The sequence below is a fragment of the Pelophylax lessonae genome (assembly GCF_965119305.1).
Source record: "Pelophylax lessonae genome assembly, chromosome: 1".
NCBI classification, from domain to species: domain Eukaryota; kingdom Metazoa; phylum Chordata; class Amphibia; order Anura; family Ranidae; genus Pelophylax; species Pelophylax lessonae.
Window position 1 is genome coordinate 613,267,264 of NC_138768.1, and position 17,758 is coordinate 613,285,021.

Here is a 17,758-nt window from a genome sequence, read left to right on the forward strand (position 1 = left end):
GCTGGACGGTGTGAGCCTGGAGTGGGGCTTTGTGGGTTCTGATGGTGTTGCTCCCACTGGGCTCAGTGATGGGATTTCAGGTGCCTTCTTAAGGCGGTGGTCCCTAGGTGAGTGTTGGGCTTACCGCGACTTATGCGTTGACTGCAAAAGCTGCAGATGGCAACACTGTTGTCAGCAACGGACACATTAAAAAAAGCCCACACTGCGGAGCCATGTGACGGTGTCCTGGGAGCGCCAGATGTGACTGTACATGGTTGATGGCTCGCTCTTGATACATTTGCAGTCTGCTTTGTACCTCTTGTGCAATGCAAGTTCTGCCTGCCTCTCCTCCCTATCTGCCGGTCCGTTAGTCCGCCAGTTCTACAAATAATTGGCCAGTAACTGTTGTCACTGTGTGTAGCACAGTTAACACAGCAAAAGAGGCCAAATTTTTGCAGAACTAAAATACAATCTTAGAAAATTATACTGTTAAATAACACCCCACTTCAATATGTGGTATTGGGGGGCCATTGGTCTATCACAGCAGTTCAAAAAAATTGGCCAGTGAGTTTGGCATTGTGTATCAGACTTAACTCAGCAAAAGAGGCAATATTGTTGCAGGACACAAATAAACATGTAAAAGTATACTCAGATAACACCCCACTTCAATATGTGATATTGGGGGGGGCATTGGTCTATCACACCAGTTATAATACATTATAAGTGCTTTTGCCACTGTGTATAGTATTGCTGCAGAAACGCTCAGTCACCACCACACCTGTCACAATGCTGCACAGTGCACAATAATACTACTAATCCACTATAATATGCTTTCTACAAAGTATATTATACTGTGGATTACCCCCCTCCCCCCCCTTTTATTGCACTGCACAGCAATACCAACAAACTTGCAGCCCTTTAAATGATTTTTGTGGACATTAACAGAGCGATTTGTGTCACTGCTATCGATCTCTAACTGCCCCTAAAGCACAGACTGGATACCTGACCCTATACTGAAGAGACTGTAATAGACCTATACCAATATTGCAGCCCTTTAAATTACTTTTGTGGACATTAACAGAGCGATTTGTGTCACTGCTGATGATCTCTAACTGCCCCTAAAGCACAGACTGGATACCTGACCCTATACTGAAGAGACTGTAATAGACCTATACCGACATTGCAGCCCTTTAAATGATTTTTGTGGACATTAACAGAGTGATTTGTGTCACTGCTATTGATCTCTAACTGCCCCTAAAGCACAGATTGGATACCTGACCCTATACTGAAGAGACTGTAATAGACCTATACCAATATTGCAGCCCTTTAAATGACTTTTGTGGACATTAACAGAGCGATTTGTGTCACTGCTGCCAATCTCTAACTGCCCCTAAAGCACAGACTGGATACCCGACCCTATACTGAAGAGACCGTAATAGACCTATACCGACATTGCAGCCCTTTAAATGACTTTTGTGGACATTAACAGAGTGATTTGTGTCACTGCTGACGATCTCTAACTGCCCCTAAAGCACAGACTGGATACCTGACCCTATACTGAAGAGACTGTAATAGACCTATACCGACATTGCAGCCCTTCAAATGACTTTTGTGGACATTAACAGAGCGATTTGTGTCACTGCAGATGACGATCTCTAACTGCCCCTAAAGCACAGACTGGATACCTGACCCTATACTGAAGAGAGACTGGACCTATACCGAAATACCAGCCCTGAAAAGGACTTTTGTGGATCTTCACAGAGCTATTTGTGTCTAGCAAACTCTCCCTCATGAGCACAGCAGACCTCTCCCTACACTGGCAAAAAGCGGAATGTGAAATGGCCAACAGCTCAGGTCTATTTATATGGTAGGGGGCATGTCCATGTGCTGAAATGTTTCAATTGGCTGTCCCGTTCCACCTGACGGCTGGGTCATGGGTCAAAGTTCTCCCCAATGTAAACTAATATGGCCACCGCGAACCGCGCCATATGTTCGCAAATTTGGCGCGTAGCGAACAAGCAAAATTCACTGCGAACCGACCGCCGGGCGAACCGCAAGGCCATCTCTAATCATGACATTAGTTTAGAGCCATGCTCACATGTGTGTGGTGAGGGCAGGGGTAAGTGGTGGCACGAGGGATGGCAGAGTGGTGAGGGGGAAAATGTGTTTAGAGTGGGTGTTGAGTGGCAGAGTGGTGAGAGAGGGGTTTAGGGTCAAATAATGAAAATGGGAATTGATCACAGAGTGGTGAAGGAAGGGGCCCAGGGTGAGAGGGGAAGGTGGTGAGAGAGGGAGGTGTGATAAGCAGGTGGCAGCAAAGTGGTCCAAGTAGGAGTTTGTGGGGTGTGCAAGAGTGAGTGACCTCCACACTCCAAAAAAGATTCCCATACATGAGCAATATGAATTGGGAAAGCAAGAGCTGGTTTCACTCCTTTGCTGCTGAAAAGCCTCCAACATTATGGCAGCAATATCATATGCATGTTAAGAGACACAAGCGGCTCCGATCTAAATGCATCAGGCAGAAGGAAATCAACATTTATCAAATTTAAAATGCACTCACATAGTGGACAAGTGTATCGGCTTTGTATATTTTAGCCATGCTGTGTGCCTTGTGTCCAGGTGGAGGGTTACATAGTTACATAGTAGGTGAGGTTGAATAAAGACAATAGTCCATCCAGTTCAACCTGTGTAGGTGTGTGTGGCTGTAATCATCTCACATACCCCTGAATGTTCTGTTCTTTGAGATGTACGTCTAATAGTCTTTTGAAAGCCACCATACTACCCACAGAAACCACTTCTTGTGGTAGAGAATTCCACAATCTTGTAGCCCTAACAGTAAAGAACCCCCCACGTTGCCTGAGGTTAAAACGCTTCTCCTCTAATCGCATTGTATGCCCCCGAGTCCTCATGCAATCCCTTCGACTGAACAGCTTTTTTTCTAAGCTGAGATCCCCATTGAGAAATTTAAAAATTTGCTATCATGTCCCTTAGGCGTCTCTTCTCCAGGGAGAATAAATCAAGCGATTGGAGACGCTCTTCATAATCAAGGTCCTCCAGTCCCCTAATTAGTTTAGTTGCCCTTCTCTGTACTCTCTCCAGCTCCAACACATCCCTTCTGAGGACTGGCGACCAGAACTGGACAGAATACTCCAGATGCGGTCGGACCAGAGTTTTATAAAGTGGAAGGATTATAGTCTTATCTCTGGAAAACATCCCTTTCTTTATGCATGCTAATATTCTGCTAGCCTTGGTAGCCGCCACTTGACATTGCAAGCTGCTGCCTAGTCTATCATCAACCAAGACTCCCAGATCCTTCTCCATTTTTGATTCTCCCAAGGGTTCCCCTCCTAACGTGTATTGTGCTTTAATGTTTCTAGTCCCCAAGGGCAAAACCTTACACTTCTCTACGTTAAACCTCATTTGCCAAGTCGTTGCCCACTCTGTTATTTTGTCCAGGTCATTCTGTAGGATATCTGCTTCATGCTGTGCTGTTATTGCCCTGCCTAATTTTGTGTCATCAGCAAAAACTGATATCGAACTACTGATCCCGTTCTCAATGCTATTTATGAAAAAATTGAACAAGGTTGGTCCTAGGACTGAGCCTTGGGGGACCCCGCTTACTACCTCAGACCAGTCTGAGTATGCGCTGTTTATTACCACCCTTTGGACACGCCCTTTTAGCCAGTTCCGTATCCAAGAGCAAACCCTGCTGTCGATACCTGCAGACCTTATTTTATAAATTAAGCGCTTGTGGGGAACTGTATCAAACGCCTTAGCGAAATCTAGGTACACCACATCCACTGGTCTGCCCCTATCTAGCTCACAGCTCACCTACTCATAGAATGTTAAGAGATTGGTTTGACAAGAACGCCCATTTGTAAACCCGTGCTGGTTACTACTGATGATGCTGTTGTCCTTAGCATATTCTACGATATAGTCCCTTATCATCCCCTCCAGAAGTTTACATACTACTGATGTCAGACTGACTGGCCTATAATTTCCCGGTATATGCCTCTGACCCTTTTTGAATATTGGAATCACGTTTGCTTTCCTCCACTCCCCTGGTTCATCTCCTGTCCTAATACTGTCCGCAAAGATCAGGAACAGTGGTCTGGATATAACCTTACTGAGTTCCTTGAGTACTCTCGGATGTACGCCATCCGGGCCTGGTGATTTGTTTGTGTTAAGTTTGTCCAGCCTTTCCCTGATTTCACCCTCTGTTAGCCATAGTGGCAAGTCCTGTGTATTACTACTAACCATACAGTCATGGTCAGTGTACCCCTCCTTTTCCTGTGTAAAGACTGACGAGAAAAAAGCATTCAGCACGGTTGCTTTTTCAGTGTCCTCTGTAACCATCCTCCCTTCATCGTTAATTATGTGTGCAATATGCTCTGCCCCAGTTTTTTTGCTGTTGATATACTTAAAGAATTTCTTTGGGTTTTTTTACTATCCTCCGCTATTTGTCTCTCAAAGTCTATTTTAGCCATCTTGATTTTGTGTTTACACTTCTTATTTGCTTCCTTGTATTGGTCGAAAGCCGATACTGTGCCCTCTGATTTATATTTCCTGAAGGCCAATTTTTTTCCCCTAATAAGTTTTTTAACGCTACGGTTTAGCCAGCCAGGTTTGGCTTTGTCTCTCCTAAATTTATTTCCCATAGGAATGCACTGCAAGATGCCTTTGCTTAATATGTTCCTAAAGCATTCCCATTTTTCCTCTGTGGTCAGGGATCCCAGGGTCTGGTCCCAGTTTACCCTTTCCATCAATGAGTACAATTTTGGAAAGTTTGCCCTTCTGAAGTTAAGGGTTCTTATGTTCCCCACTTGCCTTGCTATATTGTTATTTACGCTAAATGTGATCATCCTGTGATCGCTAGAGCCCAGGTTGTCCTGGACTCCTACCTCCGAGATTAGGTCTGGGTCATTAGTGATCAATAGATCCAGGACTGCATTTTCTCTAGTCGGAGAGTCCACCAACTGTGACATGTAATGATGAGGGTGATGGCCGAAAGGGTCTCACATTGCCGGCAGTGGGCGAACGACAGCAAGCCTAGTGTCATCTGGAAGCTGGAGAAGCAGCAATGGGCATGTCCTAGCTGGCATGTGTTTGGTAAGTACGTACAACCTGAACTCAAACAATTCACTACTAAAGGAAAAACGTACAAGATAGCTGATTTCTACACTTGCTCATCGTAATTTGTTATCAACTGCTTATCCTGCCTGTGCAACTTCCTCTACGTGGAACATCAGAACATTACAGAATAGGTTTGGAGAGCACAGATGTGGAGTGGAGAAGGGAAAGGATGAATTCAGTGTTTCTAGACACTTCAAAGAATTCCACAACAGTCTGCTGCAGCACTCCGAGTCTGGGTCCTTGAATCCATACTCGAAGATCTCCCTCTGCTGAACGCTTTAAACTGCTTTGTGGAAGGGAAACTTACTGGATCAACACCCCTGATAGTATGACACCCGGGGGCTTAAATGAGGATTTAGAAATCAACTCCATCCTCTAGCTCATGTGTTAATATTGTGCGCTCGACACATATAATCCATGCACACACCTGATGGATGTGCGTAGGGTCTGAGAGGCACACGTGCCCACTTATACCACTTGATGCCTGTGACGTGAGTCACTTTGGCTGGGGGGCTTGTGGAACCCATATTGCTTTAGGGAGGTTGGGAGACTACTTGTCCAACTTCCCCAATGTCTCTTATGTGTAAGTCACCCTGTGTCTATTAGGGGGCACAGGGTGACCAAGAACCCCAGTCGGGTCTGCACTAATCAGACTTGCTGTACAACCATACTGGACTCAGCCTATATGTGTGGTTTGTGTTGGGGAAGTGAGGGGGCTCTTTCACTTGGGACTGTAATATTTCTGAACATTGTCCCTCAGGAAATATATAAAGATATATTGCAGATTTCTAGGATTGCATAAGGTGTTTTTATAGCCCCTTGCTGGTGGGGTGGGTATTTGTTATTGTTGAATACCTGCATTCCATTGTTCTTTTGTTCATGTCTGCCTTGAGTAAGCTTATTATGGGATGTGTATGTTTGTGTGGATTGGCTAAGGGGGAGGGGTTGTCAGAGTGTATATTTCCTTCTGCTTTGTGTTTCAATAAACAGTTTGATTCTGGTTTGACTCCAAAACTTGTACTGTCGAGTTCTTGGGGTGACTATAGCCAGATTCTCAAATCTCGGGTTCCAGAGCTTAGGAAGCAGGTTCTTGGCGGAGATACCCAGTCAGGGTGTCCGGATTCCGTCACAATGCCCTCCTGACATTTCCTTGTTAGTCTTATGGTTATGCTACCCCTTGACATTCCTGAGAAGGGACTTGTAGCTGCCTACCCCTTTTGGCCTATTTCTTAAAAGAGAGAAAATGGAAAGGAAATAAAAAGGGATACAGATAAGAGGGGGAAGGGGCTAGTTGGATAGGGGAGAGAAAAAAAAAGGAGAGAGACAGCACTTTGCAACAAGGTAGCCAGAGAAAAGAGGTTTAATTGAGAGAAAAGTTATGTTCTGAATAGAGCTTTCCCTTCTTCACAGTGGATGATTGAGTTTCCAATTGAGGGGGATACACGACTTGATCCTCTTGACCTCTTTCCAGAAGTGGTCAAGTTTGGGGCAGGACCAAACGATACAGAGAAGCATTCCCCTTTCCTCCTGGCATCTCCAACTGCGATCAGTGGTAAAATGTATGTAGCCTATAAGGGGTAAGGTACCATCTCTTCAAGATTTTAAAATTGGTTTCTTGAATCTTAGTACACATGGAAAATCTAATCATGTGTTGTTGTTGTTCTGGTGAAAAAGTATGGTTCAATTCTGTTTCCCAGTTTCTGATACAAACTAGGGATGTTTTTTAGTAGGGGTAATCAGTACACTGCACAATTTATGAAGAACTTGAGATAAAGTTCCCTCATCCAAGCAGTATTCCTCAAAGGTAGTCAAAGGATGACTAAAACCCTGGGGGGTTTGGAAGGGAGTTAAGATAGTGATGTAGTTGAAGAGCTCCACAAAACTGCATGTGGAAAGGGCCTGAGGAGTCCGTTAAAGATGTTAGAAAAGGCCATTGGTCCACAGACAGAAAGTGAGAAGCCCGACAGTGACCAGCTTGACATAAGGGGTGAAAAGTCTTATCATGAAGGCCCGAATGAAATTGGGGGTTCCCTAAGATTGGTAATAATGGAGAATCTTGAGTCGAGAGGGAGGCATGGAGAAAAAGGTGGGAGCATATACAAGTTGTGGGTCCTAACAGAGGATGTGATCTCAAGGTATGTGGCAGAGTCTCGCAACACCGCGGGGCACTCGCTAATGGTATACCACTTTAAGCTTGTTCATTTTGCATCCAAAGCTAGGCAGCATGATGGTGGCACCAGTCAATAAGTCTATCAAGATGAGTTGCCTGGCAATACTTCAAGATATCTGGGATTGCTAGGCCTCCGTATAATTTGGGGAGCGAGAGTTGGCGACAGGGAGGAAGAGGGCATTCTTGCTACAGACCGCCTTAAATAGTATATAAATAAATAAAAATACAGAGTGCGGGTGATTGTGAATAATTAAAGAAAGGCTGCTGCCCTCACTGCAACCACCACCAAAAAGGTGGGGTCCTTGTTGAAAACGTGTTTAAATGTAACTGAGAAGTGGGCATTTATGTGCCTAAATAAATACGAAACTGCTCAGTTGCACTCACAAATATGTATAAGATAAATTACTGGTGGCATCCATCCCAATTTAATTACAGAAAACAGGGAAAAAATCCTACTAGGGGATTTTCCCAAAGAAAGCGGGGTGAGGCGGGATGTTTAAGATGCCTCGGAGATAGAAATCCATATAGAATGTATAGGATATATGAAGCAAAAGATATATGTTAAAAAAACAACAATTATTGTAAAAGCAACATATACTTGTAAAAAACCTCAGCACATGGTCAAAAACAGATAGGAGAAGGCAGATATCACAAGATACATATGTGGTGGCATGGAGTAAATTTTGTATAGGACCCTGAACTCCTACGCGTTTCAACTTAATATAGTCTTCTTCAGGGGGTATACTGGTCTGCAGCTCCTTTAGCACACATCTGCATCTACAGTACAAAGAGCAAATAAGTAATATACATCATACAGAAGATATATCCAAAATACAGATACAGATGGGTGCAGAACTTACATATATATGTGGTTCACCCACATTCACATCCTGAATTTAACAGCTGTATACCGTGTAGGTTATGTGATCCCAATGGCCCGGGGACATATCGGGACGGCGGTCCTCACCCAGGAACCACAAGGGACAGGGGCAGGGGCATGAATGGACAGGAACAGAATGGTGGAGGCAGAAGGGGAAAGGAAAGAAAAAAAGAGAGAAATGCAGCAAAAAAGGGAGAGAAGAACCTTATAAGGTAATAAAAAAAAAAAAAAGAAATAAATAAAAAAGAAAAATAAACATTAAAGAATACAAAATCAAAAAATAAAATCAAAAAATAATAAGAAAATAAATACAAAATAAAAAATAAAAAACATAAAAAATAAAAATTAAAAATACTGTATAGTAAAAAATTTATATATTATATATAAAAAGGTGAATGAAAGGTTTTCTTATAGTGCATCACTATTTTTGCCTAGTCAGAGCCCAATAATAGAAGTAAAAAAAACCTAAAGAAGAGAGGCTTCCAAACCCCTAAAAAATTGTATAAAAAGGGGAACCAAGTATAGCTGGATAGCAACAAAAAAAAAAAAAAGGAAGGGAAAGTGGAAACGAAAAAAGGAGAAAAAGAGGGAAGAAAACCAGCGGAATGAGTCTTCTTTAAAGAGGCTCATAACAAACAAATAGGATAGATATCTTATATAATAGAAAACAAGTTACCTCTGTGTCCGCCTGCAGTGTGCATATATCCCCACAGAAGATGGGCAATGAAGGTGCAGGCCAGGTATGGGGACATATAAAGGAAATAGGACCGCCCATAATGCCTGAAAGACCAATCCCCACTCACCTAACCACCATGGGCTGCTCCAGTCCAAAGCCCGCTAATGGAGGGATTCCCTCCATTGGCCCCTCGCAGCTGGGTTCCCCCGCCAGTGCCAGATCATCTACCGCATTCCAATGTGTGGCCGCCTTACACGCCACTGTAATGCGGAAGTCAGGGAGACGTCTGCCCAGAGCGTGGGGCTCCACCCTAGGGGGAGAGGCAATCTACCTCCTAGTAGGATTTTTTCCATGTTTTATGTGCCTAAATAAATTGAATGAATAGGGAGTGCACTTGTTTAACCACTTGCCTACAGTGCACTTTCACCCCCTTCCTGCCAAGGCCAATTTTCAGCTTTCAGCACTGTCACACTTTGAATGACAATTGCGTGGTCATGCTACACTGTACCTATATAAAATTTTTATAATTTTTTTTCACACAAATAGAGCTTTTTTTTGGTGGTATTAAATTTTGAAAAAAAAAATAAAAATGTTTTCTTATTTTCTGTGAGTAAATTTTGAAAATAAATAAATGTTCTCCTTCACTGATGTGTGCTGATGAGGCGGCACTTATGGGCACTGATAGGCTGCACTTTTGGGCACTGATGAGGTGGCACTTATGGGCACTGATGAGGTGGCACTGATGAGGAGGTACTAATATGCTGCACTGATGGGCACTGATAGGTGACACTGATGAGCACTGATAGGTGGCACTGATGAGCACTTATAGGCAGCACTGATGGGCACTGAGAGGTGGCACTGATGGGCGACACTGATGGGCACTGACAGGCGGCACTGATGGGTGGCACTAATGGGCACTGACATGTGGCACTGATGGCGGCACTGATGGGCAGCACCATCAGTGCCCACAATCAGTGCCCATAGTGCTGCCAGTCAGTGCCCATCAGTGCCTAGATGAGCAGACACTGATGGGCACTGACTGACAGCACTATGGGCACTGATTGTGGGCACTGATGGAGGGCACTGTGGGCACTGATGGTGGGCAGTAATTGGCACTTTATTTACATTTTGTGTAATCAGGTAACTGATGATCAGTGCCCTGATTACTTGTACCTGTCTCCCCTATGAGGAGGAGCTGCTGATTGTCTCTCCTCGCCTCACACTCTGACAGTGTGAGGCGAGGAGAGCCGAATAACGGCACTTCCTCATTTACATTTACACAGCCGATCACATGGGTAAAGAGTCATGTCATTGACTCTTTACCGAGATCGGGGTTGCACCGTGTCCTAGCAACATGGTGCGGCCACGATCGCCGCTCCTCACGCCCCCAGGGGCGCACAAGAGAGGCTGTTCTGGTGCACTGTCATATGACGGTGTCCCAGAACAATAGCTTCACCGCTCCGCCATCATTTGACGGCGGGCGGGTAGCAAGTGGTTAAAATAACTGGAAGGTATCCTTTTTGGCAGCGCTTGAAAAAGGTAAATATATTTTCATATTTTTTGCACATTTTAAGAAGATTACATCAGCCAAACCATGAGTGCAGACCCCGATGCCAAGTCTCCATCAAGATTCGGGTTTTGGACAAAAGAGGGGGAAAACTGAGTTCAAATGTTTGGGACAATCTGGGAGGGATATAGGTGCCCAAGTATTTCAGTCCAGCCCTTATTACATAATACGATAGTATACTGTAGCAGCCAGACGTAAGTTATCTTTTACTGCTTGAACTACACTCAAATCAAATCTCATTTATTGCTGCAGGTTATCATATTTAGCACATTTTCACTGTTCTTTGTCTTGAAAATGTGAAGTAAAGTTAAGAGGGCACAACATTTTTTAGACACCCCTTAAGCTGGTTTTATAATTCTGTCTCTCTGGTCATCTGTATTTTTTTAATTGTATCCATCTCAATTAACCAAAATATAAAAAAAGTATTCATTGTTGCTGTTATATTTTTAGGATTGTGTTACTGCTATGTAATACTGTACAGTACATATTCTCTACCTTCCTTTGTTTATATTGTTGCAACCTGGATCTACTATTTTGCCCTATTTGGCCTTTGTGTGTTTATTTTAGTGTTCTGTAGTCGACATCATCTGTTTCCACTGTTAGCAATAAATCACTAGAATTGCAAACATTTCATATGAGTGTGTAAATTTGGCCACTATAATAAATCATTAAATGCATTGGAAAATCTGCAAAGGCAAATTTTACTATTATTGCTAGATGCAGGCCCTTTTTTGCTTAATTATTTCATTTGGAATAGTGTAAAATACTAACTTTATAAAAAAAATGTATAAATATATACTTAACACAGCACTGAAATTTTATGTCATATAATCCATTGTATAAAAGGATCTATCCTTGAAATGTGCACTTTCCTGAAAACAAATCTCATGTCTGACCTATTGTACAGATTGAGCTATGACGAATTTCTAACATTTTCATGGTTGTCTAAGGATATATGCCTCTTTTTTAGTTGTCCAGGGGTATTAAAGTATTATTGCAGCTGCTGATGCATGAGACCTCTGTGATGTAGCCAATAAAGATGCATCCAATTCACTGCTTTATCAGACAAAAATAAGGCAATTGAAAAATGAGTTCAGAAATGGTAACTTTTTATGTTTAAGTGATTGGAATGTATCAACTTGTCTTTACATTCTCTCATCTATACAGAATTAGAGGATTAAAGTAATAATAATGTCATTAGCATGTTAAAGGGTTGGTAACTAATCAATATTTGCTTAGGTAGACACATTAACATGTACAGAGTCATACTGTAACTTTAAGTGATCCTGGTACAATAGGCAAATAGAAAACTGAAGTCCAGCCTCCTCTGATATTCTAGTATCTGAAGTATACTGTTGTTCTCTCTCTGCGACAGTCCTGAAGTCAGCAGTGATAATCCACCTGTGTTCCAGTTAGCACAGTTTTGAGACCTGGGCTGTGGCAGTTTCATCTGTTCCAGGTGTTATCTTAAATCCAGTACAGGGCTTCTTACACTTGCACCTTGGATCAAACGCCTGTTGTGGATGATGTAATTTAAAGTTCCTGCTGCTATTTCCTTGGACTTGATGATACAGCACTGTTGGGAATTAGTGTGCATTCAAGGCTCACTGTGGTTTTCTCTCACAAGAACCATTGTACTGCAATTCTCTCCACAACTCTGCACCATCAAATTGGATGCCATGGCTGCCATCTCATAGCCATGACTATTTTGCAAGGCCTGCATTTGGGAATGCAGAGGACCACAACAGAACATAGTCTGAATTTACTGCACTCCTATACTTAAAGTAGAAGTAAACCCTCCTATTGTTTTCAACCAAGGAAGCTGCCATCTAGGTCTCTGTTTAACCACTTTACGACTGCCTGCCACAGGTATACTGCAACAGGCAGCTGCTCCTGCGCAAACCGCTGTAGGTATACGTCGGTCGTGCACAGGCAGCTAGGGGGCGAGTGCTCGCCACCACCTGTACGCTCCCGCCCCCGCTTGTCAGCGGGGAAGCCAATGCACAGGGCAGGTGGCTCCGATTGCCGCCTGACACCTGCGATCGTTCCCCAATGAGAGAAAAGAACGGTCAGCTGTTGTAAACACAGCTGACCGTTCTTCTCCCTGGAATGAATATAGAGCCCCTGTAATCCTTCTACATAGGTCTCTATGATAATTTCAAAAGCCATGTCCCCCCCCAAAGTTAGAATCACTCCCCTAGGCTCACATTTAACCCCTTGATCACCCACAATGTTAACCGCTTCCCTGCCAGTGTCATTATTACAATGAGAGTGCATATTTTTAGCGCTGATTACTTTAGTAATGTCACTGGTCCCCCCAAAAGTGTAAAAAATGTCAGTCAGGGGTCCGATCTGTCTGCTGCAATGTCGCAGTCTCGCATAAAATCGCAAATTGCGGCCATTACTAGTAAAAAAAAAACAATAAAAATTACATAAATCTTTCTCGTAGTTAGTAGATGCGATAACTTTTGTGCAAACCAATCAAAATACGCTTATTGCGATTTTTTTTTTACGAAAAATATGTAGCAGAAAACAAATTGGCCTAAAATGTTGAAAAAATTAGATTTTTAAATTTTTTTTGGGGAATGTTATAAGGCAGAATGTGAAAATATTATTTTTTTTTTTCAGAATTGTCGCTCTTTTTTTGTTTACAGCGCAAAAAATAAAAATCTATTTTATTTAGATATAGCGTCGCACAACCGCACAATTGTCCGTTAAAGTAACGCAGTGCCGAATTGCAAAATATTGCCTTGTCATTAAGGGGGCAAATCCTTCTGAAGTGGTTAATCTACAACTGCCATGATGCTGCACATGTGATCAGTTATGACCCCAGCCATTGGATGGTTTCACAGTTTGTTTGATAGCAAAACCAATGGGAGTGTTACTTTTCTGGCACGTGCGTAAATGTAACTGTTTTTTGAAACTGTTAAATGGATGGGTTTACTTCCGCTTCAAAGTGGTCACACAGTAATCCTTTACATAACCTCTAGTGCCCTAAATCAGCTGAAAGGCATAACACCACTCAGTAGGTGCCTTGTGGTTGTAAGTGTCCCCCCTACCCAGGACAAAATGTGCTGAGCATAGGACAAGATAAGATTGCGCTTTTGTGCATTTATTACATATCCCAGTCAGAACTGCCTGAACAGTTAGCTAATACTAAACCCTGCCCTTTCATTTTTGGGTTCACATTCTTCTTCCTTTGGAAGTAAATTTTTTTTTTTTTTTTTCATACAGGGATTTACAACTCAGTTAAAGCAACTTATCTGATCCCCAGTGGAATCTGACACAAAGATGCCTAATATTTCTGATTCTATTTGTAATTCTCCAAAAGGATTTATTGTCAGACCGCAGCTGAATTTTGGTGAGCAGTTGTTTGACCAGAACACAAAGCAAACTGTTTCCTTTCTGGTTGAAGCTGTCTGTGTATTCCATTTTACAATTAGAGGATTCTGCTCTTCCTTCTCCTACCATGGTATCTGGGCTTGGTTCTCATAGACCTTACATTACACCAAAATATTTTCAGATTGTCTTCCAATTAATGATGTTATGTATAAAGATTACAAACAGAAAGACAAGCAATTCCTTGTCCCTAAATGGTTCCTGGTGCTCTATACCCTTGTTGAGGATTTTGTCACAAAGTATGCTACTTGTTCCAAGCTATCATCACCCGTCACGTTGACATGACCAGATGAAGGGCCATGCTTGAAACACGTCATCATGGTGACAGCTTTGTAATGAATGGCCAGGCTTTGGATCCATCATCCCTGTTTGATCTTTTTCCCTACACAGGGAGTGCAACTTCAGCTGTCCAGCCGGACCCATTCTGTATCTGGGATTCCACCTACAGCAGGATCACTTACTTCTGGACTCCCCGCCTGCTGATCACAGTGTGGTTTGCGGGGCCGCCGCTGCAGCATCCAAGACAGTGATTTGAGCTAAGCAGGACCTACAGCCAGGGAAGAACAGCTGCTCTCCCCTTTCTGGTTTTTATCATAATTTCCAGCTCACTGTGACACACCATGGAGACAAAGCTCATCACACTTTGGAGACAGGTCAGTTTCTTTCAAGGCTGATCACTTCCTGCCTTCCGATCAGTGTTTGGGTTTCTGATATGTGTACTCTTACGGGGGTCATTGTTCAGGGTTATGGTTCATGAACAATTGTTGTTTGCTATCTATTGAAACTCTCATTTCTATTTGACTTACAATAAATCTTTTATTTTTATTATTATCATCCATGGTGACTGTTTCCATTTTGTGGAACTACAATTAACAGCCCACTTATAACAGCCAGCAAGTGTGAACACATGTACTATGATTGGGCTGGACATGCTCACATCTCCCAGCGCTCCACATAGATGTTCTTTTGTTTTTTGTTCTGAGTATTGAGACCGTTAAGATACCCAGGTGTTCCTCTCAGCTGCGGGTGGATACTGAATCAATGCTTTTCATGGTCCACTGTAGAGCGCCATAATCATTTGTTTTTTGTATTTATCCAGTAGAGTGTGATCTTTTAGGAAAAGGTGGAAACCTATCCCTAACATATAGGCTTAAATGATGAGCTTGTGTTGAAACAAAAGGCAGGTTGTCCCGCAAGGGGACTTTCAGATGTGTCAAAAGGAGTCAGTTAGTCTAAAAGAAGAGGTAGCTAAGAGATAGACTCAAACTGTTTGTAGCACATCAAAACAATGGAAGGAAAGCTCCTTAGGATTAATTGGGCAGGAGAGAGAGAGATGAAAGTACAATTTCCTGTTTAAAGTGAAAATAAAGTCTATTTTTTTATAAAACAGATAATAAAATACTTTTTTTCTATCAATCCCCTCCTTTAAATTTACTTTTGAGCACTGAAACACTCTATTCTATATGTGCCACCTATGTTGCTGGGACCTATGGGTTTTTTCTTCAGAGTCTCCTCTACGTGCATGCTCTTGTCTTGTACTACAACTGTACATGCAGCGTTCCAAGTGATGCACGCACATGCAGAATAGTGATGGAGGAACATCGGCCGGGGCGGTTCGCGAACGTCAGCCGCAAATTTTCTCAAAAGTCTGCGAACCGCAAGTCTGCGGGCCCCATTGACTTTAATGAGAGGCGAACTTTAAAAACATTTAGGTCATATATGCAGCCTCAAAAGACGTACTAGCTGTGCACAAATAGTCCCAGCACATGTACAATGTCATAATAGAAGTATTGCAATTGGAAAAGTTGCCCTAAATTGTTTTTTTTTTTTTACAGCAAAAAATTATTATTATTTTTTTTTCAGAAATCAGCCAGAACTGACAGCAGCCGGTAAATACATGTCAAATACATATAGGGTCCATTCGCACATCTGTAAAATGGGTCCCCATCCATCCCACAATTTGGCGGAACCTTTACAGACCCATTGATTTTCAATTCAGTCTGAAAAATTAGGCATTCACAGGATAAAGAAGTAAGTGTCGGCGATTCCAGGCCCCAAAAATTAGCCCACATGTGTTTACCTGACAGCTAAGAACATTGTATTCTGTGGCTGAAGGTACATTAGGCATTCACAGGATACAGAACTGAGTGTCTGCCAGTATTGGCCCCAAAAATTAGCCCACATGCGTTTACCTGACAGCTAAGAACGTAGTATTCTGTGGCTGAAGGTACATTAGGCATTCACAGGATACAGAAGTAAGTGTCGGCCAGTATTGGCCCAAAAAATTAGCCCACATGCGTTTACCTGACAGCTAAGAACGTAGTATTCTGTAGCTGAAGGTACATTAGGCATTCACAGGATAAAGAAGTAAGTGTCGGCCAGTATTGGCCCCAAAAATTAGCCCACATGGGTTTACCTGACAGCTAAGAACGTAGTATTCTGTGGCTGAAGGTACATTAGGCATTCACAGGATACAGAAGTAAGTGTCGGCCAGTATAGGCCCCAAAAATTAGCCCACATGGGTTTACCTGACAGCTAAGAATGTAGTATTTGGTGGCGGAGGTACATTAGGCATTCACAGGATACAGAAGTAAGTGTCGGCCAGTATAGGCCCCCAAAAATTAGCCCACATGGGTTTACCTGACAGCTAAGAACGTAGTATTCTGTGGCTGAAGGTACATTAGGCATTCACAGGATACAGAAGTAAGTGTCGGCCAGTATAGGCCCCAAAATCTAGCCCACATGGGTTTACCTGACAGCTAAGAACAAAGTATTCTGTGGCTGAAGGTACATTAGGCATTCACAGGATACAGAAGTAAGTGTCAGCCAGTATTGGCCCCAAAAATTAGCCCACATGGGTTTACCTGACAGCTAAGAACGTAGTATTCTGTGGCTGAAGGTACATTAGGCATTCACAGGATACAGAAGTAAGTGTCGGCCAGTATAGGCCCCAAAAATTAGCCCACATGGGTTTACCCGACAGCTAAGAACGTAGTATTTGGTGGCTGGAAGTACATTAGGCATTCACAGGATACAGAAGTAAGTGTCGGCCAGTATAGGCCCCAAAAATTAGCCCACATGGGTTTACCTGACAGCTAAGAACGTAGTATTCTGTGGCTGAAGGTACATTAGGCATTCACAGGATACAGAACTAAGTGTCGGCCAGTATAGGCCCCAAAAATTAGCCCACATGGGTTTACCTGACAGCTAAGAACATAGTATTTGGTGGCTGGAGGTAGATTAGGCATTCACAGAAAAAATAATTGTCGGCCCTGAAAGGCCCCAAAAATTTGCCATTCAATGGACATGAAATGCCTTTTATGCCACTGTATGTAGCGAAGCCAAGGACCAGGATTTGCTCTGGGTGGATGGCGGTCTGGCGGATATTTGTGGCCTGGCATGAGGAATTTCAATGAAACATGGTCTACTGGTCAAGTGTGTTGAATTCCTCAGAGATCCATGCCTCATTCATTTTTATAAATGTGAGGTAGTCTACACTATCATGAGCTAGGCGAGTGCGCTTATCGGTCACGATCCCCCCTGCTGCGCTGAACGTCCTTTCGGACAGAACACTGGACAGGGGGCAAGCCAACATTTCCATTGCAAATTGTGCAAGCTCTGGCCAGAGGTCAAGTCTGCCCACCCAGTAGTCCAGGGGTTCATCACTCCTCAGAGCATCCACATCGGCCGCTAAACTGGTCCGGAGTACAGCTGTCGATGGTTCGGCTGAAAGAAGGATCTCATATCTGAAGTGACCAAGACATCATCAAACCGCCCTCTTCTTGCAGGCGCTGTTGGATTGCTACCCGCAACTGTCTCTCTGTGACTGGAAATTCCTCTGCCAGCGCACACAAAAGCAGAATGCAGCATTTCCCGCAGCAAGGCCTGGAAGTGCTGCATTCTGACCGCCCTCTATGATTGTGGTAACATTTCCGCCATTTTTTGTTTGTACAG